Here is a 25,763-nt window from a genome sequence, read left to right as displayed (position 1 = left end):
ATATTCTTTTTTTTTTTAAATAGAATTTTGGAGAAGATATTGGGGGTATTGACAGAGTTCATAGCAATGCTAAGAAACAGATGTCAGGACCAAAACACCTGGAATCCAGGGCAAATCTGGCATCTAAGCAGCAGGAACTAGTCAGCAATGTGGTCAGGGCTCAGTTGCTGTAATAAAAGAATTCACATTGTTTCCTCCATCCTTGCATCATTCTGCTTCCAGATTGAAAAACCTGGAAGACAATGTCTGTCAATATTCCATCCTGTGTCTAAGGGAGGGAAAGGCATCTTAATATAGCCCCCTCTCCCACAAGACTGCATGTGATGGGGAAGAAGAAACCACAAATGGGAGCACGCTGTTCCTACCAAGACAAGAGAAAATGGATGCTAGTGGCTAAGAAATAGCCTTTGTTCAACATGGCAGCCCCCATTTAGCTTGTCAACATACAGATAAGCTTTTTCTTTTCATTAAACTTTTCTTATGAAATACTTATAGTCGGATGCAATTGTAAGAAATAATACAGAGAAAACCCATGTCCTTGGCATGAAAACAAATACATAGATGGATGGAACAAAAGAAAAAGCCCAGAAATGAACTCACACATATACAGACAATGTGAATAGATATTTTTCCAAAGAAGACACATGGATGGCCAAAAAGTACATGAAAAGATGCTCATCACTGTTAATTACCAGGAAATGCAAAAAAAAAAAAAAATCACACTGAGATGTTACCTCACACCTGTTAGTGTTACTATTATCAAAAAGATAAGAAATAAAAAGCATAGTGAAGACGTGGAGAAAAGGACTCCCTTGTATACACACTTTGTGGGAATGTAAACTGGTACAGTTCATATGGAAAACAGCATGGAGATTCCCCCAAGTTAAATATATAACTACCATAACATCCAGAATTCCCACTTCTGGGTATTTATTCATAGAAAATGAAAATACTAATTGGAAATGGTATGTACTACATATCCATTGCAGTATTATTTAAAAGAGTCAAGATATAGAAACAACCTAAGTGTCAATGAATGAATAAATGAATGCATAAAGAAGATGTGGCATATATATATATATATATATATATATATATATATATATATATACATACACTGACATACTGCTCAGCCATAAAAAAGAATGGAATTTTGCCATTTGTGACAATATGGATGGACCTTGAGGGTCATTATCCTAAGTGCGATAAGTCAGACAAAGACAGGTAAATACTATATAATCTCTGTCAAATGTGGAATCAAAACAAAAAGCAAAAAAGAAAAACAAACAAAACAAAAATCAAGCAAACAAATAAACAAAAAAACAAAGCTAATAGATACAGAAATTAGATTAGTGGTTGGCAAACACAGGGGCTGTAGAGTGGGAGAAATGGGAAGGGGGTCAAAAAGTAAAGGATATTACAAAAAGAAAAAAAAAGAATCTTGAGGGGATAAAAGCTGTTGGTTCCTTCTGCTGTCTTACCTTCTGTTCCATCTTCAATTCCAACATTAGTCTGGGGCAGAGAATTTAGTGCCTCTAACTCTGCAGGTAAAAAGATGAACAGAATCTAAAACGTCTTCAATTATTGTGCACAGAACTAGTCTCTCTTAACAAGGTCTCCTTCTCTTCCCTGTTTCCTGATGGGTGGTGTGCATAGAAGTTTCTCTGTAAAGGAAGTATGGTTCTTGCTGGAGTTTAGTGCAGGCAGCAAGTAGTAACTACTACATCCTACATTCTCACATTTTTCTGCCAAGTTTCCTAATATTCCAGCCTGGTTAGGCATTGTCTATACCCCCAGGGACAATAGGTGACAGGTCAACCACCTTGTAACAGACATTTCCAGCTTCTCAGCTTACTTAGTAAGTTTCTCTTCAAGCACAGCTGGATTCAATCAGAAGCTTAGTAGGTGTGGGGAGAACCTCTGTGAGTGATGTCATCACCCCCAATGTGATGACACCCATCCACTCTGATTCTGGCTATTGGCTTCACTCTCTGACTTCTTATATCCTCTTGACATTACAGACTTATCTATTTCTAAGGATGGCATTCTCAGAAAAAAAGAAAGGATCTTGTTCAATAGCATAGACAGTCTTGGAATTGTTCCATTTGCTCTAATGAGCCTGCTGCAGGTGCTAATTTTAAATACATGTCTGTGGCTTGTAGATGAAGGAAGAGATGTTGGGCTTGGTCCTGGAGATAGGTTTGGTCAGTGACACCTGAAACACTCTCAGGAAGGAGGAGGTGATTGAAAAGGGGTTAAAAAAAAGTGCAATTGCTGGGTCATAACGTAACAGAATGTTTCCTTTCATAAGAAACTCGTTGGGTGTTGGGGACGTGGAGACAGGAAGACAAAAGGTATAAGCTTCCAGTTATGAGATAAATAAGTTCTTGGCATGTAATGTCCAGTGTCGTGACTATGGTGAACAGTGCTGTATTGTATATTTGAAAGTTGCTAAGAGAGTAGAACTTAAAGATCTCATCACAGGGGATCCTGAGTGGCTCAGTTGGTTAAGCCTCTGACTCTTGATTTTGGCTCAGGCTATGATCTCACAGTTCGTTAATTCAAGCCCTGCATCGGGCTCTGCGCTGACACTCGGAGCCTGCCTGAGATTCTCTGTCTCCCCAACTCTCTCTGTCTCTCTATAAATAAATGAACTTTTTTTTTGAGACAGAGAGACAGAGCATGTGCAGGGGAGGGGAAGAGAGAGAGGGAGACACAGAATCGAAAGCAGGCTCCAGGCTCTGAGCTGTCAGCACAGAGCTCGATGCGGGGCTTGAACTCACAAACTGTGAGATCATGACCTGAGCTGAAGTCAGACGCTTAACCGACTGAGCCACCCAGGCACCCCTAAATAAATGAACTTTAAAAAAAAAGTTCTCATCACAAGGAAAAATAATTATAACTTTGGAGGTGATGGATGTTAATTAAAGTTATTGTGGGGATGATTTTGCAAGTTATACACATATCAAATCTTTATGCTGTACACTTTAATACAATGTTATATCTCAGTTATATGTCAATAAAACTGAGAAAAGCAGAAAATGCTAAACCATATTCTAGAATAGCTATACCATGTTGCATTCCCTCCCACAATGGCTGAGTGGTCCAGTTTCTCCACGTTCTTACGAGTATTAGGTTTTACCTCTATTGTATTTTACCCTATCTAATAGGTGTGTAAAGATGATCATCCTGGCTTAAACTGGCAGTCCTCTAATGGCTGATAGTGGTGAACACTTTCTCATGTGCTCATTGGCCTTCTGCATATCTTCCTTGGCGAAGATAAGATGTTTCCATCACTCTTACCTCATGCACATAGTGCACAGATGTATGGAGCTCATTCAGCACCAAACAAAAGGGCTGCTGTCGTTGCCTATGTTCTTTCTGTTCAGGGTCATCCACAGGCACCCACGCGAAAATGGCTCCTTGATCCTGTCTGCAGATGAGTACTGGGTGTTCAGCAGTGTCATCCAATAGAGGAGTGCAGCAGAGTGTCTACTTTCTCTTAACACAATCTTGGTCATGACCCTCATGGCTACTTTGACGAGCTTCTCAGACCCAGTGTGGACTGTGGTTGTTCCTGCTGCAGGGAGGCTATCTCTGCAGCTCTGCGGTTCTGGGCTCTTCGTGGCATTTAGCGAGAGGAGGTATTGACGTTGCTCGGAAATGCATAAGGGTTGTATTAAAACATAGCCCTTCTGCTATACTAGCAAGCCACTTCGCTTTATTTGAAGCAACAAGAAAGCTCTAAAGGCTTCATGCCAAGGTTTTACAAAATGTTTTGTGAAAAATGCACCACGAGCATGGAGATAGTAGATTGCTGTTCCAACAAACTCCAGTTTTCCGATTCCACTGTCAGGGGCTTCGTTTACAGTTTATTTATTTACTAATGGCTGCTTGTATAAAACCATCACCCTCACAGCTTCACTGGGTGATGTCAGCACACATTAGTCGCATTCTCTAATAACACGAGTCTCTTTCACGACTTAGCTGTGGTCACGACTTGAGGTGGTGAGAGGCTAGTAAGATCGTTCTTTCCTCCCAGTTCTAAGCTCCACAGCCGGAGTTCAGATCACTTCTGTCTGTGAGGCCAGAGCCTTTTTTCAGGGCTGGTCATGTCAGCAGGATGAGAATGCCCCAAATCCCTGTTGTGGCTAAGTACAGCTGTGCCGCCTGACACACCAAAAGCATGCCTGAAAACAACAGTCGCTCACTGGTTCTCGCAGGTCTGTGCCTCGGCCGAAGGTTTTCTGATCCAGGCTGGGTCAGTGGGCTCTGCTCCGTGCATCTCGCATCCTCCTGGTCTCCATGTGGCAATGGCAGAAATAGGAGAGAGTGAGTGGAACACCCGGCTTCTTAGGGCCTGGGCTCACAACTGGCACACTGTCCCTTCCATGTAATTCCATTGGGCAAAGCAAGTCACACAGACAGACCCAACCACATCTGAGCAGAAAGGTCCACCCTGTTGAGGGAATGAATATTTCTGAATAAGAATCCACCTGGCAGCTGGGATCCGGGAGCACGTGTCCCCATAGCAGGGTGGAGGAGTATGGCATTTTTATGTTCCAGTCTCAGAAGACTGTTATGTTTCTGGGACAGTTATCAGATTCCACTGGGTTCAAGAAGAGGGGACATAAGAGGAACTGGGCAACTCAGTCGGTTAAGTGTCTGATGTCGACTCAGGTCATGATCTCACAGTCTGTGAGTTCGAACCCTGTGTCGGGCTCTGTGCTACCAGCTCAGAGCCTGGGGCCTGCTTCGGATTCTGTGTCTGCCTCTCTCTGCCACTCCCCACTCATTCTCTGTCTCTCTGTCTCTCTCTTTCTGCATCTGAAAAATAAACATTAAAAAATATTTTTTAAAGAAGAGGAACATAGACCCCATCATTCAATGCAAGGTATGACAAGGTCATTTGGTAAAAAGACCACATGCAGTTGGAGATATTGATATGGATATCCCTGGTAAATGCTATCAACAAAACAAAACAAAACAAAACAACAAACCCACAATAGTGTTTCAAAGAGACAAGCCCTGTCTTGGCACTCTGTGCTTTGTGTGCTGCAGCACACTCTCAGAATCCTGAGTGGCGGTGGATACCATTTCGTATGCAGAAGAAATTATTTCCTCCAAAGGGAATGAGCTCGTTTCCAGAGTGTAAGTTTCTACCTGGACACTGAGATCTGTCGTGGCTTTAAGGGACTACATTTCTTTCTGGGAGCCCTGACTTGCCAGCGAACACGTGTGGTGGGCAGTGCTGATAACATGGGGCCTCCTACAGATCACTGCAAGATCACCCAAAGCCCATGGCTGCTTTCCCAGGCAGGTGAGGGGGCGAAGTGAGAAGAGTGTGCAGATTCTGGTATAGGCCCCCAGCTTCCCAGGGTGTGACCTTGGGCTCCACTAGCTTCTCTTGGTTCCAGTTTTCTTATTTTGTGAACCAGGAAGGTGAAGCTTGTTCTGAAGGGTAAGCTGGGCTCATGCACACGAAGCACTGGAATTGGCTTTGGGAAAGCTCCCCACACATACGGACTCATATAAAGATGGTGGTGGCTGATAGGCATTGGGATGGAGACACAGCAGAGAACCACTGGGCATTTGCCATAGACTAAAAGCTCATGCCTCCACCAATTCATGTATGGACACCCTAATGCCCAAGGTGAGGGCATTAGGAGGCGGGGTGTTTGGGAGGTGATTGGAGCCCACAGGACTGGGATTAGTGCCCTTACAAAGATGGTCCCAGGGAGCTCCTTAACCTTTTTCTGCCCTGTGAGGACATAGTCAAAAGATGGCCACCTATGAAGAGGAAATAGCCCTTTGTCAGATTGTGGATTTGCTGGTGCCTTGATCTTGGGCTTCCAGCCTCCAGAACTGTGAGAAATAAACTTTCTGTTGTGTACAAGCCCCCTGTATATGTTGCTCTGTTATAGCAGCCAGGACAGACTAAGACAGCATTTATGCATGGCAAAGAGCTGAGTCCTGATTTCCACACGTTGACGCAAGTCTCTGTAGGGCTGGGTGGACAGATAACATTTCTATTCTAGGTTTCCTTTTTAAGGAAACTGGGTTTCCTGTTTTTCCTGAGAAGTGAAGATAATTGCTCTTCTCCACCGGACAGGGTAGAATAGAAGGTATTTGAAGTGATTCTGGATACCAAATATTTATTTGGAGTAGCAGAGAAATCACTGGAAGATGAAAATACTTTCTACAATGTCTGAAGCTTCTTTCTATGTCATTTATTGCCTAAGTAAAGAAAAGCTAAACTCTATGATTTCCTTTTTTATGTATATCAAATAACATTTTATATACTACTTCCTTTCACTCAAAGTATAGCAATTCATCCTTTTATGTCAGTACATGTAGATCTATGTGGTTGTTTTCATGGCTGTATGGAATTCTACCACAGGGACATATCTATAGAGGGACATTTGGTCTGTCTTTGGATTGTTTTTAATTTTTTCCTATGAAAAGTATTGTATGATTATCTTTGAACATTTGTGTAGATATTCCTCTAGATTATTTGGAAACTTAACACATCCATTAGTATGGCCATCAAAAGTTTTGTAAATATTTTCAAATACCCTACAAAAAAACTAAGCCAACTTATAGTCACTCAGTGTTTGAGAATTCTCCCCCCCACACACACACACCCATCTTAGCCCCACTGGATATATCAGTTGAGAATTTACAGATTCAAATTGTTATGGGGAGCTCTCTATGGTAGATATCAATTCTTTATGATAGTATTTGCTTTTGTCTTTAGTATTAGGAAATACTTTAGTATTGTCTGCAATAATCTGTAGGGGTAATCATATAAATAGAATCATGTGACATTTCAGTTTTTTCCATGGGTAGCCATGTACAAATCAGTTTAAGTAAATAGAAAAAAATTTTCCCTTTCTTCTGCCTTATCTCTCTTTTATTATATATACAGGTTTAATGAAGACCAATTCTTTTTTTTTAATATAATTTATTGTCAAGTTGGCTAACATACAGTGTATATGGTGTGCTCTTGGTTTTGGGGGTAGATTCCTGTGATTCATTGCTTAAAACATCCAGTGCTCATCCCAACAAGTGCCCTCCTCAATGCCCATCACCCATTTCCCCCTTCCCCAGCCCCACTGTCAACCTTCAGTTTGTTCTCTGTATTTAAGAGTCTCTTATGGTTTGCCTGCCTCTCTGTTTGAAACTATTTTTTTCCCTTCCCTTCCCCCATGGTCTTCTGTTAAGTTTCTCAAGTTCCACGTATGAGTGAAAACATGTGATATCGGTCTTTCTCTGACTGACTTATCTCACTTAGCATAATACTCTCCAGTTCCATCCACATTGTTGCAAATGGCAGGATTTCATTCTTCCTCATTGCCAAGTAGTATTCCATTGTATATATAAACCACATCTTCTTTATCCATTCATCAGTTGGTAATTTGGCTACTGTTGAAAGCGCTGCTATAAACATTGGGATACATGTGCCGCTATGTATCAGCACTCCTGTATCCTTTGGATAAAATCCTAGTAGTGCTACTGCTGTATCATAGGGTGGTTCTATTTTTAATTTTTTGAGGAAGCTCCACACTGTTTTTCAGAATGACTGCACCAGTTTCCATTCCCACCAACAGTTCAAGAGGGTTCCCATTTCTCCACACCCTCACCAGCATCTGTTGTTTCCTGAGTTGTTGATTTTAGCCACTCTGACAGTGTGAGGTCGTATCTCTGTGTGGCTTTGATTTGTATTTCCCTGATGATGAGTGACATTTAACATTTTTTCATGTGTCTGTTGGCCATCTAGATGTTTTGGTTGTAAAAGTGTCTGTTCATGTCTTCTGCCCATTTCTTCACTGGATTATTTATTTTTCAGGTGTTGAGTTTGGTAAGTTCTTTATAAATTTTGGATAGTAACCCTTTATCTGATATGTCATTTGCAAATATCTTCTCCCATTCTGTCAGTTGCCTTTTAGTGTTGTTGATTGTTTCCTTTGCAATGCAGAAGCTTTTTATTTTCATTTTTGTATTTATTTCCTTTGCCTCTGGAGACGTAGAGCAAGAAATTGCTGTGGCTGAGGCCAAGAGGTTGTTGTCTATTTTCTAAGGTTTTGATGGTTTCCTGTCTTGCATTTAGGTCTTTCATCCATTTTGAGTTTATTTTTGTGTATGATGTAAGAAAGTAATGAAGACAAACTCTTAAACTCTCTCAAGAAAATATTAGCTGGGATCATTCTTCCAGATATCCCAAACACATGATATAATTGGTTTTTTATTTTACTCCCCCAGTGATGTCTCCACAAATCAGATTGTCAGCAGTAATTCCACATCTGCAGGCAGCAATGAGAGTCACATGAAGACTGTCATCAGCATGGGCCTGTCAAACAGGTTCTGTAACCTTCCCAGATGCTAGATATGGAGCCTACAGTAAAGGAAGAGACTGGGAGCTGTCAGCTGGGTCATCAAGTCGCCAGAGGATAGCATGGTGGCAGCACAGGATGACATGGTCCCCAGAGCCAGTTTCTCTGCAGCTTTGTAACATTATAAGTAAGCATCTGCTACCCCTGTGGAGTATGAGATTTTTGAGGTCATGTAGTTCTGACCTGAAATATGTGCCCCGCGTAGGAGTGCTGCTTGGACTATGAGGAAAGGTGGTAAAAAAAGGAAAGTTGGTAAAGGCTATGTACGCAAACAAGATCAGGGCAAAATAACATTGGGTCCTGAAGACTTGAGACCAGATTTGTTCTGTGTATTCTATGCCTTGTAGACAAATCCTGAGACCTAAAATCCTCTAGGGCAGGGCTTCTTAAAATGATGTGCATTGATATCTTGGGTTCATGGATAGACTTCAGGCAGCCTTTATTAATCAGGGTTCTCCAGAGAAACAGAACCACAGGATGTATATATACAGAATGAGATTTATGACAAGGAATTTGTCCACATGCTCAGGAAGGGTGAGAATTCCCAAGATCTACAGCCAACAAGCCGGAAACACAAAAGATCCCAAGGTGTAGTTCAGTCCAACTGGGAAGACCTGACTACCAGGTGTCAGACCCAGAGAGGCAATGGTCCAAGTTCCACTCAAAATGCTGGCAGGCTCCAGGCCCAAGATGAGCCAGTGCTTCACTTCCAGTCCAAGGTCAGGAAAAGACAACGTCCCAGCTAGAAGTCAGGTAGCAAGAAGAGTTCCCCATTACTCAGGAGAGGGTCAGTTGGTTATTTTAACCTATGTAGGCCTTCAACTGATTGGAAGAGGGTTGCCCAAATTAGGGAGGACAATCTGCCTTACTTAGTATATCAATTCCAATGTTATTCTCATTCCAAGTCACCCTCACAAACACACTGAGAATGTTTGAGCAGATGTTCAAATATTTTCTGACCTAGTCAAGTTGACACATAAATTTAACTCTCACAATTCAAGTCCTTGTCCACTTGACATACTCACACATCTTCTCAAACCATACTTCATCTCCACACAAAGACAATGACAAGGTCATAATTCTTCCTAAAATGATCCAACTAAGCTGTCACAACCAAAAATGCACTAATGCCTTTTCCCACAGAGGAAATAAGATTTAAAAAAATTTTTTTAAGTTTATTCATTGTTGAGAGAGAGAGAGAGAGACAGAGCATGAGCAGGGGATGGGCAGAGAGAGAGAGAGAGAGAGAGAATCCAAAGCAGGCTCCAGGCTCCAAGCTGTCAGCCCAGAGCCTGACGTGGGGCTCAAACTGCAAGATCATGACCTGAGCTGAAGTTGGACACTTAACCGACTGAGCTACCCAGGTGCCCCAGAGGAAATAAGGTTCTTGGGTCATATTTACTCTTGTCCTTGATACCCCCAAACTAAAATACTGTGATGTAAAATAAACAATACCTAAATGTCATGACGCAAAGTCAGCACATCTTATGTGACATGATAAAGAAATAAGAGAGGGAAAAAGACAAAGATATTTTATGCACATACATACACATACGTATTCATGACAAAATAGGAAGGAAACGTTCATGGTAATGACAGCCCTCATTCTGAAAGTGGCCACGTGGTACTACATATCTAGTATTTATAACTACTTTCTTCCACTGGCTCTGTGAATACTGAAGATGGACCATTCTGCATTCCCTTGACCCTCAGCAAGCACCTCAGCTGGTCATGATTCTTTACCTGGTACAGGACCCCAACCTTCAACCTGGAAATGTCTTAGGCCATAACTAGCCTGCTAGATTGCATTGCTGTAATTTTCTCTTGACTTTAATCACAGAGAAACCTAAGGTATCTCTTGTACTCCAGACATACTCTCCTTTACCTCCATTGTGGAGTAGCAGTGCAATTTTTCCTTGGTAGTGAGGATTATTCACCTCAGATTGTACTATAGTTCCCTCCTTTGCCTGTTTATTCAAAGGTGTGAAGAACCTAAGCGGTTAGGTATCAGTCTTAACTTTCAGTTCAGTGGAATCATTATGTATGTTCAGGCAGAAGCATTTCTCCCTCTGGAACTAAGGAACCTAGGGCAGTAGAGAATAAGGAGATAAGAACATGTAGCATAAATTTTACTAGTGGATCACTAGGGGTAATAGTGAGAGCTGTCAGTCCCATATCCACCTCTTGATTCTTGGACCTTGGAAGTCTGGCTGTTGGAGAAATAGCACCATATGGATGCTGATTCAGACCACATGCAGCCTGCTAGAGAGCATTGTCTCAGTCCTGCAAGATACTGTCATGCAGCTTGTGCTGTAACTGAGTCTTCAAAAGGACATCACACTATTCTATCAAGCCAGCTGTTTTGGATGTTAGGAAACATGAGAAGACCAGGGAATTCCATGAGCATGGGACCATTGCTTTAGTTCACTGGCTGTCAAGTGAGGTCCTTGAATATGGTAATGCTGTGTGGGATACCATAATTATATTGAATGGGTGGTAGTTTTGGCAAAAACATTGTATAAAATGAAGGCAAATCTATATCCAACTATCTATTGCAAGAAGAACAAATGCTGCCTCTTCCATGATGAAAGTGGTCCAATGTAATCAACCTGCCACCAGGTAGCTGGCTGATCACCCTGGAGAATGGTGTCATATCTGAGACTCAGTGTTGGTCTTTGCTGCCAGCAGATGGGGCACTCAGCAGTGGCCACTGCCAGCTTGCTCTTGTGAAAGAAGCCTGTGTTGCTGAGCCCATGCATAATCTCCATCCCTGCTATCATGGCCACTTTGTCCATGAGTCCATTGGACGATGGCAGGGGTGGCTGTGGAAAGAGGCTGACTAGTATTCACAGAACGGGTCACCCTACCCATTTGATTATTACAATCCTCCTCTGCTGAGTTCACCCTTTAGTGAGCATTCACACAGGACACAAATATCTTCACACTTTCTACCCATTAAGAAAGGTTTGTTCACACACCTTCCTCCCAAATTTCCTTGGAACCACTTATCCAATCATGGTCTTTCCAAGTCTTTAGTCATCCTGCCAAATAATGGGACACAGCTCATAAATCAGAATATAATTGCATGTTTGGCTGTATCTCCTTCCAAGCAAAGTGAACCACCAGGTCTATAACTGGAAGTTCTGCCCCTGGGTAAACTATCTCTTCCCCACTGTCTTTTACAGAGGTCTCAGATAAGACTATAGTGCCACAGCTGTACACTGTCAAGTGAACCCTATCCATTGTGCAGAACCACCTGTAAACCTGGCCTGAATCTTATCTGTTAATAGAGAACTCCCAGTGAGGCCATAGATGCAGGCTGGGCAAAAGAAGGCAAGGGTGGGGGCCATGGACATTCGGCTGCTCTCTAAAGTAAATTACTCATGTCTTCAGGGCCCACCTGGGCCTAACTGTGCATATAGCACTTCCATCTGATGAAGGGTGTTGATGTGCATGTCCAACTTTATGGCTTTGTTCATCAGATAACATCCATGCTTGCTGGGCAGCCCAGGTCACACTGTAAACTGATGTCCCGTGGTTAAATATTCAGACTCTACTAAAGCTTAGCAGCAGGCTAAGACCTCTTTCTCAAAAGGAGACTATGGATTTCTTCCAAAATCCTCAGTGTCTGTGCTCTGGTTCAGCTGCAGGGGCCTGTTTAAGATTCCAAAGAGCACCTCTATCTGCCACTGACTTCAAGCACCATTGAATGTGACCCAAGTGGCAGAACAGCCACATAGTTATTGTACCTGCTACAGAGCTTTCTCTTGTTTCTGAACATCACTCAAAACCAGCAGTGTGTTTGGTTACTCAGTAAATAGACATGACATGACATCCACAGGAGGAATAGGTTGTTTCCAAAATCAAAGATGACAAAACCCAGAGGAAGCCTTGTAACTCTTTCTCGGGGTTGGCCAGGGGAAGGAGGCCAGATGCAATAAGGTATCCTTCTCCTTGGAAGAGATCTCTCCACCAGGCCCACATCATTGGACACCTAGAAATTTCACAGAAATATAAGACCCTTAAATTTTTGTGTGATTTATTTCTCACCCTCTAAAACAAAAAATTTCCAATCAGCATAATGTCATCAATGCAATAGACCACTGTCTTTGCTAGAGCAAAGAGGGGAAATAGGGATAGGTCCTCTCTTTGTCTGCTCAGATGCCATAACAAAATACCATAGACTGGGCAGCTTAAAGGACAGAAATTTATTTCTCCCAGTTCTGGTGGCTGGAAGTTCAAGATCAAGTTGATGGTTGTTTAGGTTTCTGGCGAGAGATCCCTTCCTGTCTTGCACACGGCCACCTTTCTGTTCTGTCTTAAAATGGCCATTCCTTGGTAATGTGTTTGGAGAGAGACAGAGACAGAGATCAGTATTTCTATATCTTCTTATAGTGCCACCAATTTTATTAAATTAGGACCCCACTCTTATGACCTCATTTAACATTAATTAATTCTTAAAAGCTCTATAATCAAATATAGTCACACTGAGGGTTAAACCTTGAACACTGCTGCTGAAAGTGAGGACTAACATTAGTTTTCTGCAGGAGAAATAGTGTTAACCATGTTTTTCAGACTTATATTTTACCCAGGAAATTTCCCCTGTGAGGCGAGAATTAGTTTTCTCCCGATGAAAAATGTTTTGTTCATGTTTTCTTCTTAATTTAGTATTCCTGGCTTTAGAACAAGAAAAGTGGTCTGATTTAGCATGTAAAATATTTAGCATTCAAAATATTTAACATGTAAAAATTTTAAAATATTTTTTTAAAAAATGTTGGAATCCTGCAAAAGTCTCAACACAAAGAGTTTCTGGAGTGAAATGAGGAATTCACACTTGTGCACCAGGGTACCACAGAGCTGGCTGGGGCCACAGGCAACTCTGATCTTTCAATAAACTACAAACAAAACAATGATCTGCCATTCCACCATTATGCCTCCATTCCTTAGGTGTGGACGTGAGATAGTGTTCATTCATTTAACAAGTATTTATTTAGGAACTACATGAATGTGATGATCGATCGGCAGGAAAAGGCAGACAATAATCAAACGAATATGTAGTCATTCAGGCTGCTGATTTTGAAATTGAGTATTTCTAGTTTCAAGTCTTGATTCTACTTCTTACTAGCCATGTATAACCTTGGGCAAGTCCCTTCACCTCGCAGAGCCTCCATTTTCATCAGTAAAAGGGGATTAAAAATACCTATGTCTACTGGTATCATAAGGATGATAGAGGATACATTATATAGTGGTAAATATACAATCCCTAGCACGTATCTACTACTATCATTCTTTTTTTTTTTAATTTTTTTTCAACGTTTATTTATTTTTGGGACAGAGAGAGACAGAGCATGAACGGGGGAGGGGCAGAGAGAGAGGGAGACACAGAATCGGAAACAGGCTCCAGGCTCTGAGCCATCAGCCCAGAGCCCGACGCGGGGCTCGAACTCACGGACCGCGAGATCGTGACCTGGCTGAAGTCAGACGCTTAACCGACTGCACCACCCAGGCGCCCCTAATACTATTATTCTTAATGATGTTCTGGAATTTATTAGGGCCCTTAAACCATCAAAACACTTTCATTGCCGACATGTTTTAGATATATCACTGAAGATTATAGAATTATCTGACAACACAGAGAAATAACAGAACATGTGACAAAGCCTTGAGGTTTGAGGAGGGCAGAGCACCTGGTCATAGGACCAGCAAAGATGGACAGAGGATTAGCAACACGAGGCCACAAACACTCACCTGGGGCCATTCCAACACGCTGCCTCAGGTGTGCTCTGTGCTCGAGGTTGGATGGAGAGTGAAGGACTAAGGTGCCCTTCGAGTCTCTCAGTCAAACTGGCTTCCATCATCAAAGCTTTCTGCCCTGCATTTCCCTGCTTGTTGAGCCCCCAAATGTGCATGACACACTGAAATAGATCACCTGTGGGCAGATTTTTGGGCAAAATGCAATGCTGAGTCCAGCCTTTGCCTTGGTGAACTTTGCTCATCAGTGATCCATCTGGGAAGCTGGTGTTCCTCCCCCCCTTTTCTTGCATGTTGTCAGAAAAATGAAAAACAAGTGAAAATGACTTTGTAGGCTTACGGTAGAGTCAGTCTACAATGGTCCAGGCAAACTGGACTTGCCAGGAGACATGAGTGAAGGATTACCTTAAAATTTCAGTCTCTATGTCCTGGACGTATCCATAATCTAATGGAAATGCAGTGGTTTGCTATAAAAATGAAGAGTACGTGAATGTTTCATTACCAAGTGGAACAATAAACCAAACCTGTTACCTGGCTCATGAGCAACAATGTCACACATTCCTTATGTCATGTCCCTGGGGGGAGGGGGCAGTAATGCAAGGTTGCCCTGGTTTGTCTCCTTGCATTACAACCTTCACGAACAAACTGGCAGTGGCTGTTGTGAAGGATTCTCAGAGGGACCTTGGCCCTTGTCCTTCCAGAGTCTTTCTTTCTTTCTTTCTTTCTTTCTTTCTTTCTTTCTTTCTTTCTTTCTTTCTTTCTTTCTTTCTTTCTTTCTTTTTTCTTTCTCTCTTTTTAAGTTAGAAGACTAATAAAACAAGCAATCATTATGAAGACTTTATAAAGTAGAGATAAGCGAAATGGAAAAAAACATGCATCCAAAATCCTAGACTACTTTCCTGTGGCCTCTTGAAGCCAGTGGACAACTGAATATAGTCACAAACACTCTCCTTTGGATGATGGTCTTTTCACCATAATAACTCCTATTGCATTGAAGAGATGAATGAACTGAAGCTTGGAGAGGGTTGGCAACTTCCTCAGCTGGTGAGCAGGGAGCCAGGGTTTGATCTCAGGAGCTGTAACTCCAGACAAGGCAGCACACAGGGCTGTACCAGACCCGCAATTGAAGGCTGGCCATCAGTAAAGATCATTAAAGACAATTGCGCAGTACAATAGCTAGTGTTTTATGCTGCAGTCCTGGGGACAGCAACCAAGGCACCACAGTCCTCCCTGGGGCCCCACATCATTACCCCTGGCACAGTCCCTAACCCTCTGTCACTGTGTCCATTCAACATTTCTGGAAAGTGCCTCCTGTGTCTGTGACTTGCACTGCCTCATGGGGAGATCTTCCCTTCTCCCCCCGGGAACCACAACTCTCTTCTCCTAGCAGAAGACCTCCCACTCCTGAGTTCTTTCTTCTAGAGCAGGTCCTGGGTGCCGTTGTCAGGGCTGAGGGGAGACTGTATCAGATGCTGAGAGGGGCCCTGTAGCCACCTGCAGACCTGTGTCATGTGTGTCACAGGGTAGTGGTACTGTCTGAAATGTCAGTGTTCTTTTCCCATTTGCATTCCATTTTTAGGGACTGGTCCTCTCTATGGCTAGGGACATCCTTGTCTCATGGAAAATGAGGATTTCAAAAGCAGGAATGCAAAAAGGAAAAAGAGTCACTTTTCAGCAATTGACATCTCATTTAGAATTCCTGAGTCCAAGGGCTCTGAAAACCAAGCTTTCAAGACAAAACAATAAACAAACAAACGAACAAACAAAACCAAAAGATTTCCTAATTGCAGGGAGAGAGACTACCTCCTATAAGGTCGCTGTCATCAAGGAATGAAGTGTCCATTGCTTACTTGAATGAGACAAGAGGGAGAAGGGCAGGGCACAAGGCCACAGAAGTACAAGGTGTAAAGAAAAGATAGATGTGATTGTGTCAAAATGGGAATTACCCCCAAAAACAAAGTTAAAAGACAGTCTACAGCACAGGAGAAAATGTTTGTAATATGTAACACAAAGGGCACATCAGGATCACACCTATTAAGGAGGAAAAGATAAATCATCCCAGAGAGATGAACTAAGGATATAAGATTACAGTTTGTGAGGAGAAAATCCAAAAGTAGATGAAGCCATGAGAGACGGTGAGCCTCCCTGAGGATCAGGAAATGAGAAGAGCATGGCCCATCCGTTCTCACTTAGCAGATGCACAATAAACAGCAGCGACTGATCCTTTCAGATATCCTCAGGTGCTGGGACACGGCCCTCTTCTGCCTGCTGGAGAGACAGATCACAGGACAGCCACGGGACGGCAACGTGGCAGCTCTGTGGACGTTGAGAAGTTTAGATAAGCAGGCCCTCTGACCTGCGGGGTCAGCAGGGAAACCTAGATGAGCCTTTCTAAAGTTACATATTGTCTGTAAGAGCAAAAAGATGGGAAGGATCGAAGTGTCCAGCAGTAGGGAGATGGTTGACTGTGGAAGCTCTTCAGTGGTTTGAGAAAGTTGGGAATTACTTAGAAACCCACTCAGCTTTTATGAGCTTGGAAATCAATCCCTTACCTGGTTTTATACAAAGGCATTCTTCACATCACAATAGAGAAATTGAGGAAGAAATAAATATATTGGCTCCATGCTGAGGCCTTTTGCTTCCACCTAACCTGATGACAATTAACACTGTCTTTGCTCTCTGTATTCACTTCCTGTAATGAAACTAACTACCTTCTATCATTATTATTATTATTTGCAAAGAAGGGAAAAGACATGAGAAAAATATGGAGGAAAGTAGGAGATGGTGCGTGGGTCTATAAGATGGGTCCATGTATCAGTCTGAGGTCCCCAGAGAAACAGAACAGAGTTTAAGCCCTCCACCCCACGTAAACACACACACACACACACACACACACACACACACACACACACTGTGTCACAGTCTAGACGCAGCATTTCTTCTTCCGCAGAAACCTCAGTTTTGCTCCTAAGACATGCAACTATTCGGTGAGGCTGCAGGGGTACTGGACACGCTCCCCCAAAGTAAGCGACTGTGGCATATTGGTTGTTTTGAGCTGCAGGCACTTGAGAAGCAGCAGGTGCAGGAAGGACTCTCTGACATCCCCTTTCCAGAAGCAGGTCATAAAATTTCCCTGAGAAAGGTGCTCTCCCATGAGAAAAGATCCAGCAAGAGAGCATCCTGACCAACGGAGGCTGGGAGTCAACACCTAACACATCTATGCAAACACAATTCCTAAATAATCCTGTTCTTCCACTAGTTTCGTCCCCTGCCCTACAAAGTATCTCCTTGTCACTTCCCCAAAACTTAACTACGCTTTGCCTTGTCATTTCTTTACAAATTATCAAGACTTCCTCTAAAGGTATAGAAGCTTCCAGCTGTGGTCACTCCTTGGGGTATTTAATTCGATTGTGAAGGCCCCCATGTCAATATAAAAATTTAATACAACTTGGATGCTTCCTCTGATGAATTTGCCTTATGTCAGTTTAATCTCACGTTAGACCAGAGATCTTAAGAGCACAGGAAAACATTTTTCAGCCATGTGTGCTCAGGTGTGGGTTCTGTGTCCTGGCTGGGAACTCGTTCCCCAAGCCCCAGTCTCCTCCACCTGACTTATGTGGATTCCTGTTGCAAAGGGGAACTGTTCTAAGGTTGCTGCCCCATGATTTTCACAGTAGAGGCTCAGTGAGCACTTGAATCAGAGGAATCCAAGCAGTCTGGGCAATAATCCAACAGGTGCTCTGCTGTGATGTTACTAGAAAGGTCAGGCTTGGTGCCAACAATCACCTGTACAGGAGGAGATCCTGCCCCAGCCACACAGGGCTTGGGTTGAATGCAGGTGAAATGTGGGCCCCACGGCCCCCTCCTCCAGGCACCTTATAGCAGTCTACACAGCACACAAGCATTTGCAAGGTCAGACAGGAAATATGCTGCTGCAGGGAAGATACCCAGCCCTCTGCACCCCTGTTTGTTCAGAGCTCATGATCTAGACAGGTGGGGCAGGCACAGGGTCCCTGCAAGCTGGTGACACTCACAGGACTGCACCAGGCAGCTGGACCCCTGGGGTCAGCACTGCCCTTCTGAGCCCACCTACCACCATTGTGCCCAACTTGTTCCTTGTTTTTTTTCCAGGTAGGGGTGAGAAATCTTCCCACACTCACCTGTTCACTGGGAAGCAAGCTGGATTACTTTTTGTGGTGAAATATGCATAACATAACAAAATTGATCCCTTTAAATATTTTCATTTAGTGCAGTCACCCTGTTTGTAAACCTCACCACCACCCACTTCCAGAATGTTCCTCATCTCACATTGAACTCTGTCCTCATGAAAACCTAATACCCACTACCCTGTCCTCCCAGCCCCTCAATTTCAACTGTGATGAGGATAATATATTTGGAAGGTTTATGTTCATTTTTTATTCACATTTGTATATGCAACACACCCTTGATTCACCAGAAGTGTCCATTGCCTTGGGAAGTGTAGTAAAGGAGACATGAAAATAAAAGTCAAATGTTCAGGATTTAACTTGCAAAACCAGAGTTTTGAGCTCCTGGCTTTCAATAATAAGCCAGGCTTTATAGATAGATACACTGTCCTTCCAAATGCCAGACGCTCAGGAGAAGCTGGGTGGCACTGAGGACCTCCGACTCACAATTACCTTGTCTTCCACTGTGCACGTCTTCAAGAGGCAAAGGAATCCACAAGCAGCACCATAACTAGTTGTCTTAGAAATGTTTACATGGCTATCGTGGATGAGGATTCCAGGCTTCTCTGTCACGTGGAAGGAAGGACAGGGATGGGAAGTTCAGGTGGGAACATGAACACTCTTATGAAGTAAAACCTGCTCTTCCCATTCTCCATCCCAGAGTCTATGGAATAGAGATGCACCGACCCTTGTGTTTCATGACAGGCCGTGGTCTGACATGTGCATGACTCCAGGTTTCCTACTAACACTGAGATCCGTGAGCGCATTTCAAGAGCAGCCAGAATCACTGGTCTTCCCAAAGTGAGGCCCTGCCTGCGGAACACGGGATGAGTTTTATAGTGTCAGGGGACAGGATCCACGTGGCCACAAAATATTTCATGGGCAGGGCCTGTGGGGCTTTCCCTGCATTTCTATGCACAGCACAGAACAAATGCTTCTAGACAAGCCAAACAGCAATAAACCTCAAAAATAAACGTGGTCACTAGTCTTGTGAAATGGAGAAGAAATAGGACGATGGGACGATTTTTTCTTTTTTTTTTTTCAATATATGGAGTTTATTGTCAAATTGGTTTCCATACAACACCCAATGCTCATCCCAAACGGTGCCCTCCTCAGTACCCACCACCCACCCTCCCCTCCCTCCCACCCCCCATCAACCCTCAGTTTGTTCTCAGTTTTTAAGAGTCTCTTATGCTTTGGCTCTCTCCCACTCTAACCTCTTTTTTTTTTCCTTCCCCTCCCCCATGGGTTTCTGCTAAATTTCTCAGGATCCACATAAGAGTGAAAACATATGGTATCTGTCTTTCTCTGTATGGCTTATTTCACTTAGCATCACACTCTCCAGTTCCATCCACGTTGCTACAAAGGGCCATATTTCATTCTTTCTCATTGCCACATAGTACTCCATTGTGTATATAAACCACAATTTCTTTATCCATTCATCAGTTGATGGACATTTAGGCTCTTTCCATAATTTGGCTATTGTTGAGAATGCTGCTATAAACGTTGGGGTACAAGTGCCCCTATGCATCAGTACTCCTGTATCCCTTGGGTAAATTCCTAGCAGTGCTATTGCTGGGTCATAGGGTAGGTCTATTTTTAATTTTCTGAGGAACCTCCACACTGTTTTCCAGAGTGGCTGCACCAATTTGCATTCCCACCAACAGTGCAAGAGGGTTCCCGTTTCTCCACATCCTCTCCAGCATCTATAGTCTCCTGATTTGTTCATTTTGGCCACTCTGACTGGCATGAAGTGATATCTGAGTGTGGTTTTGATTTGTATTTCCCTGATGAGGAGCGACGTTGAGCATCTTTTCATGTGCCTGTTGGCCATCTGGATGTCTTCTTTAGAGAAGTGTCTACTCATTGCTCTACAGTTTTTTTTAGATTCTATATTGTTTATTTCTGCTCTGATCTTTATTATTTCTCTTCTTCTGCTGGATTTAGGCTGTCTTTGCTGTTCTGCTTCTATTTCCTTTAGGTGTCCTGTTAGATTTTGTATTTGGGATTTTTCTTGTTTCTTGAGATAGGCCTGGATTGCAATGTATTTTCCTCTCAGGACTGCCTTCGCTGCATCCCAAAGCGTTTGGATTGTTGTATTTTCATTTTCATTTGTTTCCATATATTTTTAATTTCTTCTCTAATTGGTTGGTTGACCCATTCATTCTTTAGTAGGGTGCTCTTTAACCTCCATGCTTTTGGAGGCTTTCCAGACTTTTTCCTGTGGTTGATTTCAAGCTTCATAGCATTGTGGTCTGAAAGTATGCATGGTATGATTTCAATTCTTGTATACTTATGAAGGGCTGTTTTGTGACCCATGATTTTTTTCTAAGATTAAGTTATTCAATTGAAAAAAATGTCCATAATTTTGAGACTCTGACTTCCCCAGATTTCAGATTTTTTTCTTTTAAACGCTTGTTTTCTTTCTTTTTCTCTTGGTAGCCAATACAATGTTTAAAACTATTTTACCATGACAAGCGACTGTGCTGGGAAGCTGTTGCTGTTTCTAAGTGGTCTTACTCTGTGTAACAGAGTGTCAGTCTCCATGCTCTTTGTGAAATTCACACAGTGTGGGAACCTCGGGCACACAGTAGGGCTGCTTAGGTTCTGGAGTCAGCAAATAAGAAGCTCATCTATGTTAAAAACAGTCTCAAACTACACACTTTGGGAACAGAGGTAGTAAAGCTTATTTTTATTTATTTTAAGGACAGTATCTTGTCAAAACGATGAATGGAAGCTAATCCAGCTGGAAGTCCACGTTTGTCCAGTTTATGGGGCATAAGTTAGATGTCACCAGGAGGAACAATCAGATATGGCCGCAAATCAGAACATTCTACAAGATAACCAGTTTTGCATGTTGGCCCTGGGGCTAGGTATTCTCTACACAGAAGGGTCTTTCGTGGCTTCCTTGCTATGTACAGCCCTTGTTGACTGATAAGGTCCCCCAGTCCTTTCCCAATGGGAGGCCAGGCAGTGGACAGCCGGCTCCCAGGAGCAGAGACATAAGGAAGCTGGAGAAGTGGGGACCTGGTCTGGGTGGCAGGGGAGCCTCACAGGGAGAAGAGCCCAGAGCACTAGTGAAGTTGTGTCCCCAGCAAGCAGAGCCTGCAGATGATCTCAGCCCCTCAAACCAGATTAAAGAGGCAGACCCCCACAGACTGGCTAATATTGTTGCAATTCAACGAGCATTCAAATGAGTCAGCAAGTGAGAAAACTCCACGTGTCTGAAGATTCTAAAGTTTACGTTTCAATAAAAAATATCTAACTTGATAGAGGTCTTCCAGATTTGAAAAAAATTCTTAACACTTCACCCATAATAAGTTTTGAGGCTGAAGGTTTTCTAAACTAATAATAACTATAATATTGACCAACATTTTTGTCTCTCATCATGGTGGGAAGATTGAACTTTCTTTCCATTCCTGCTAAAATGTGATATTATAAAAGTTGTTATATGTTGTAAAAAATTATTACAAGGTATGTCAACAGTTCATTAATAAATTCATATTTTTCTAGGAAAAGTTCTCAGGATGCTCTTTCCATCCCCTTGAATATGGCAAACAGGTACTCATGGATGAATCAGTGAGTCTCAAGGTTCTTGCCCAGGAGATCAACTTTTTAGGGCCAGAAAATCCTTTACCTCATGAAAAACAGACACACATACACATACAATAACACACACACACACACACACATATATACATATAGACACACATATATACACATATGCACTTACACATATGCACACATACAGTTACATATATGCTCACATGCATATATATATATATATACTTATGCACACACACATGCGCACGTATGCATACACACTTTCACAGTATACAAATATACATGTACACTCATAACACACACATGCACACACACACTACTTTACCATATAAATACTTAGCACAGGAGAATAACTGGCCCCCAAGTGTGGGCAGACAGCCTGACAATTAGTCTGAATTGTAATAATTGAAGGTAAAATTCTGTTTAAAATCTTAAACCCTTTGTTTCAGGTCACAGAGAGAATGGCTTAATCAAACCCTCCGAAAGTCTCTTTAGTTGTAAATTCCATGATTTCAGGGGGACAAGGCACATTATCCTTCCCAGAGCTGGCCTAAGTACCCTCTCTGTGCCCCTGACAGGAGTCCCGAAGGGTGGAGTCACACCCTCAGGCACCCGGCCAGGCCCCCTCACCAAACATCAGCCCCAAGAGGGAGGGCGCATCACAGTCCCACCTCGGGGGAACCTCTGCTGTAGAAACCTGTGCAACTTCTTTCCTGCCCCTCCTCTCTACACCTACACTCTTCTTCATTCTTTAGGAGCAAAGACTTGGCCCTATCAGCAATAGTCACAACCAGCAAGCATCTGAGGCTGGGGTTCTGGAAGATTAGCAACTGTCCCCTGGGTCATTTCCTGCTCCTGCCACACAAATTCCCAGAAGTGCCCATGACAGGGCACTGATCACTCCTTAAAATCCCTTCCAGGTTCTCCTCCATGGCCCTCCCTCCTCCAGGGTATTCAGTGGGGACCTGCGCTCCCGTCCCGGTCCTGGTCTGTGTCTGCAAGCTGCTGAGTTCCAGGCTTGAGGTGGTGGAGGCCCCAGCTTCTCAGCAGCACAGGGCCTTTGGTTGCAAAGATGAAGTCTGATCTTACTCTCAGGTGGCCATCCAAAATACAGCTCCAATCCCTGGAAATAACACCCAGAAACAAATTTTCAGGCACTGTTGACTTGACCCTGGTGATCCTCCTGGGTGACCAGGCACATGGGCGAACCTGTCTCTGTGCCCTCGTGTGAGCCGGGGGCTGGCACTCACGATACCTGCTCAGCCATGATCTGGAGACAATGAGTATGATAACCGTGCACCTAACAAAGAGTTTGGCTCAATTAAGTCCTCAAAAATCCAAAGTCCGGACAAGACTATGATGCCACCCCACATATAGATTCAAACTGGGGGAAAAAAATGGAAAAACAAATAGAAAACAGTCAAACAAAAATTTTAACTCTTCCTCCTCTGATACCACTTTAGATGTTTCCCTAAAGTAACAAATCTCAAATTCTTACAAAGTGCATTGGATCATGTTTTCTATCTCAGCCCTTTTTGGGAGCCCAGCTTCTCTGCATACTCTGAACACAGTGGGTAATTTTGCATATGCAAGCTTTTCTCTTACCTGGTTATTTTTAACTTTCAGCTTGATGTTTTTTTTTTTACTTTGTTTTTAAGAAATTGTGGTAAGAGAGACAAACCTCAAAATTGGTCGTTTTAGCACATTTACCTGCGGGGTGCAGGGGCAGCCAATCCTGTGCACCTTCAGCACCAGCCTTCTCCAGAACGTTTCTCATCTTGCAAACCTGGAAACTACTCACAAAGGCAGTCATTTTCAGCCTCAGGTCTCCCAACCTCCCTCAAGTTTTACAGCCTGCCTGCCATCTAGCGGCTGCTTGTGCAGGTACAGCCAGGCCAGCCCTTGGTGTTGGAGGGGCTCTCCCAGGGTCACGCCATCCAGGTTTAGTGACAGCCCCGTGGACTCTGGACGTTGATGAGTCTCATTTGGCTGCAGGGGCTGAGCCATGTTCTGGTTTCTTCCTCCTGCAGGGGGTGGAGCCAGCTACGCATGGTGGGACTTCACCAGACAGTTCCCACCTCACCTGATTCCAGGAACAGAACACCCTGAAGGCCCCCCTGGCCTCTCCCCCGAGGGCTTTCCAGGATGGGGCAGTGAGCACAGTGGTCCTTAAGCCCTTCGGGTTTGGGTTATATGCCTCGTTGTTTTACTTTAACATTCCCAGAGCCCAGGCAGCCCCACATGCTGATGAACACGTGCCAGTCCCGGCACCTGCATCTGAGAAAAGTAGACAGACTCTTGCCATCCTTTGCTTTTCTTTGCCCAGAGCTCTTCTGGTCCCTTCCCTGTTAACAGAACTCTCCCCATGGGGAGGATGGCTCCTTTCCCAGCACCGCCCCGGGGCCCTGGGGCCCTGGGGCCAGGCCACCAGGGAACTCCATCTCCCCACCCCTTGATGTTTATGCAGGCCCACTCCAGAACCCACGCTGGGCCAGTCAGAACCTTCTGTGGAGCTCTGCACACAGAGAAAGACAGAGACAACCCTGACTTCTGGGTTCGGGCAGTGTGGTGCCACATCCCTGTATGTGAGGGTCTCTTTGAAGCAAGAGAGAGAGCCGTGGCCATTCAGGAGAATGTTGTCATGAGAAAAGAGCATCCACTCTCCTAAGGAAGGGATGCCCCGAAAGGTGGACCCCATGGACGGCCTCTCCCAGGCTTGCCTGTCATTGGGCTTCTACTTAGGGTCGGCTAATGGGGGCACTGCATGGGCTGGGGGAGATTAGGCTCACGTGTTTCCTCCCCCATCACTCAGTGCTGCTTCTCTGACTCCAGCTGTGTGTCTGTGACTCTAAATTCTTGAGCGGCTTCACCCCTGGGCTCCAGCTTCCCCAGGAAAGGATTTATCCCTGTGTCTTTCTGCCCCAGGGGAGGTAATGGCTTCCTTCTGTCCCAGCCTCCAGATGCTTCACTGTCTCTTGGGTCTTCCTGTGAATTTTGCCCATGACTCTGCCTTTCATTAATGCCCCCACCAGGACCCTGACTGATGTGGATCAAGCACTACCACTCAGGTCCGAGAGACCGTTTTGTGTCAAAGGCAACAATAAGTGCACACAGGAGCTGTCCGTGGTTTTCGGTGCCGCTGAGCGTCCCAGTGAGGAAAATCTTCCTTTATGGAATCCCCTCCAGGGCTTTTGGTCACTCTAGGGGCAGGTCTCGGTTTGTGGCCTGAAGTTCCTCTCGGCTAATCTCCCCTGCTGAGAAAGCAGGACTGAGCAACTGCACGTACCAGATGTCAGCCCCGTGGTTGGCGGTTCACGCAATATTTCTATCAATGGCAGCAATAGTGCTTTTCTGTTATGGGAAGGATATTAACGATCCACTTTTCAAGTCCACGTCTGTTAGTAAATGGAAATAATGGATCAATTTTGAAATATCACATAAACATGTATGGTGAGACCTGTGAGGTTAGCTGGAAACACGATTTGGGTCCCTTGCGTCTGTACCTAGAGCCTGGGGGCCTCAGGAGTGGTGCCCATGGACCCACGGCCCCATTACTAGCGTGCCAGCCTGTCTCTCCTCCATTGTCCTGAGGGCAGAGCTAGTCTGTCTGCCTCAGGGCTGGGACTTGGGCTGTGAGAGGCGGTTCCCCATAAGTGCACTGGGGGAGGGACCCGGGGAGCTGAGATACAGCTGTAGTTAGCACCTTAGGTTTGCAGGGAATAGTAACACACATTGCAAAGTCCTGAAGAATTGACCATTTCCCCTGGGCTGCCTGACTTTCACAGTCGGTGAGCCAAACACAAAGTGAGCCCTTGCATAAGAGCAAAGATTTCAGACTGAGGACAAGCCC

The 25,763-nt window shown here is 43.9% G+C and overlaps 1 pseudogene; it reads right to left on the bottom strand.

Annotated features, from left to right (window-relative positions):
- Window positions 1-1,349: 1,349 nt before the first annotated feature.
- The window catches only part of LOC101080956, a 42,785-nt pseudogene continuing 18,371 nt past the window's right edge, over window positions 1,350-25,763 (bottom strand).

This window comes from Felis catus, chromosome D4, assembly GCF_018350175.1.
Source record: "Felis catus isolate Fca126 chromosome D4, F.catus_Fca126_mat1.0, whole genome shotgun sequence".
In the NCBI taxonomy this organism is placed as follows: domain Eukaryota; kingdom Metazoa; phylum Chordata; class Mammalia; order Carnivora; family Felidae; genus Felis; species Felis catus.
Note: the sequence above shows the minus strand (reverse complement) of the source record. Positions and strands in the feature narration are given on the sequence as shown.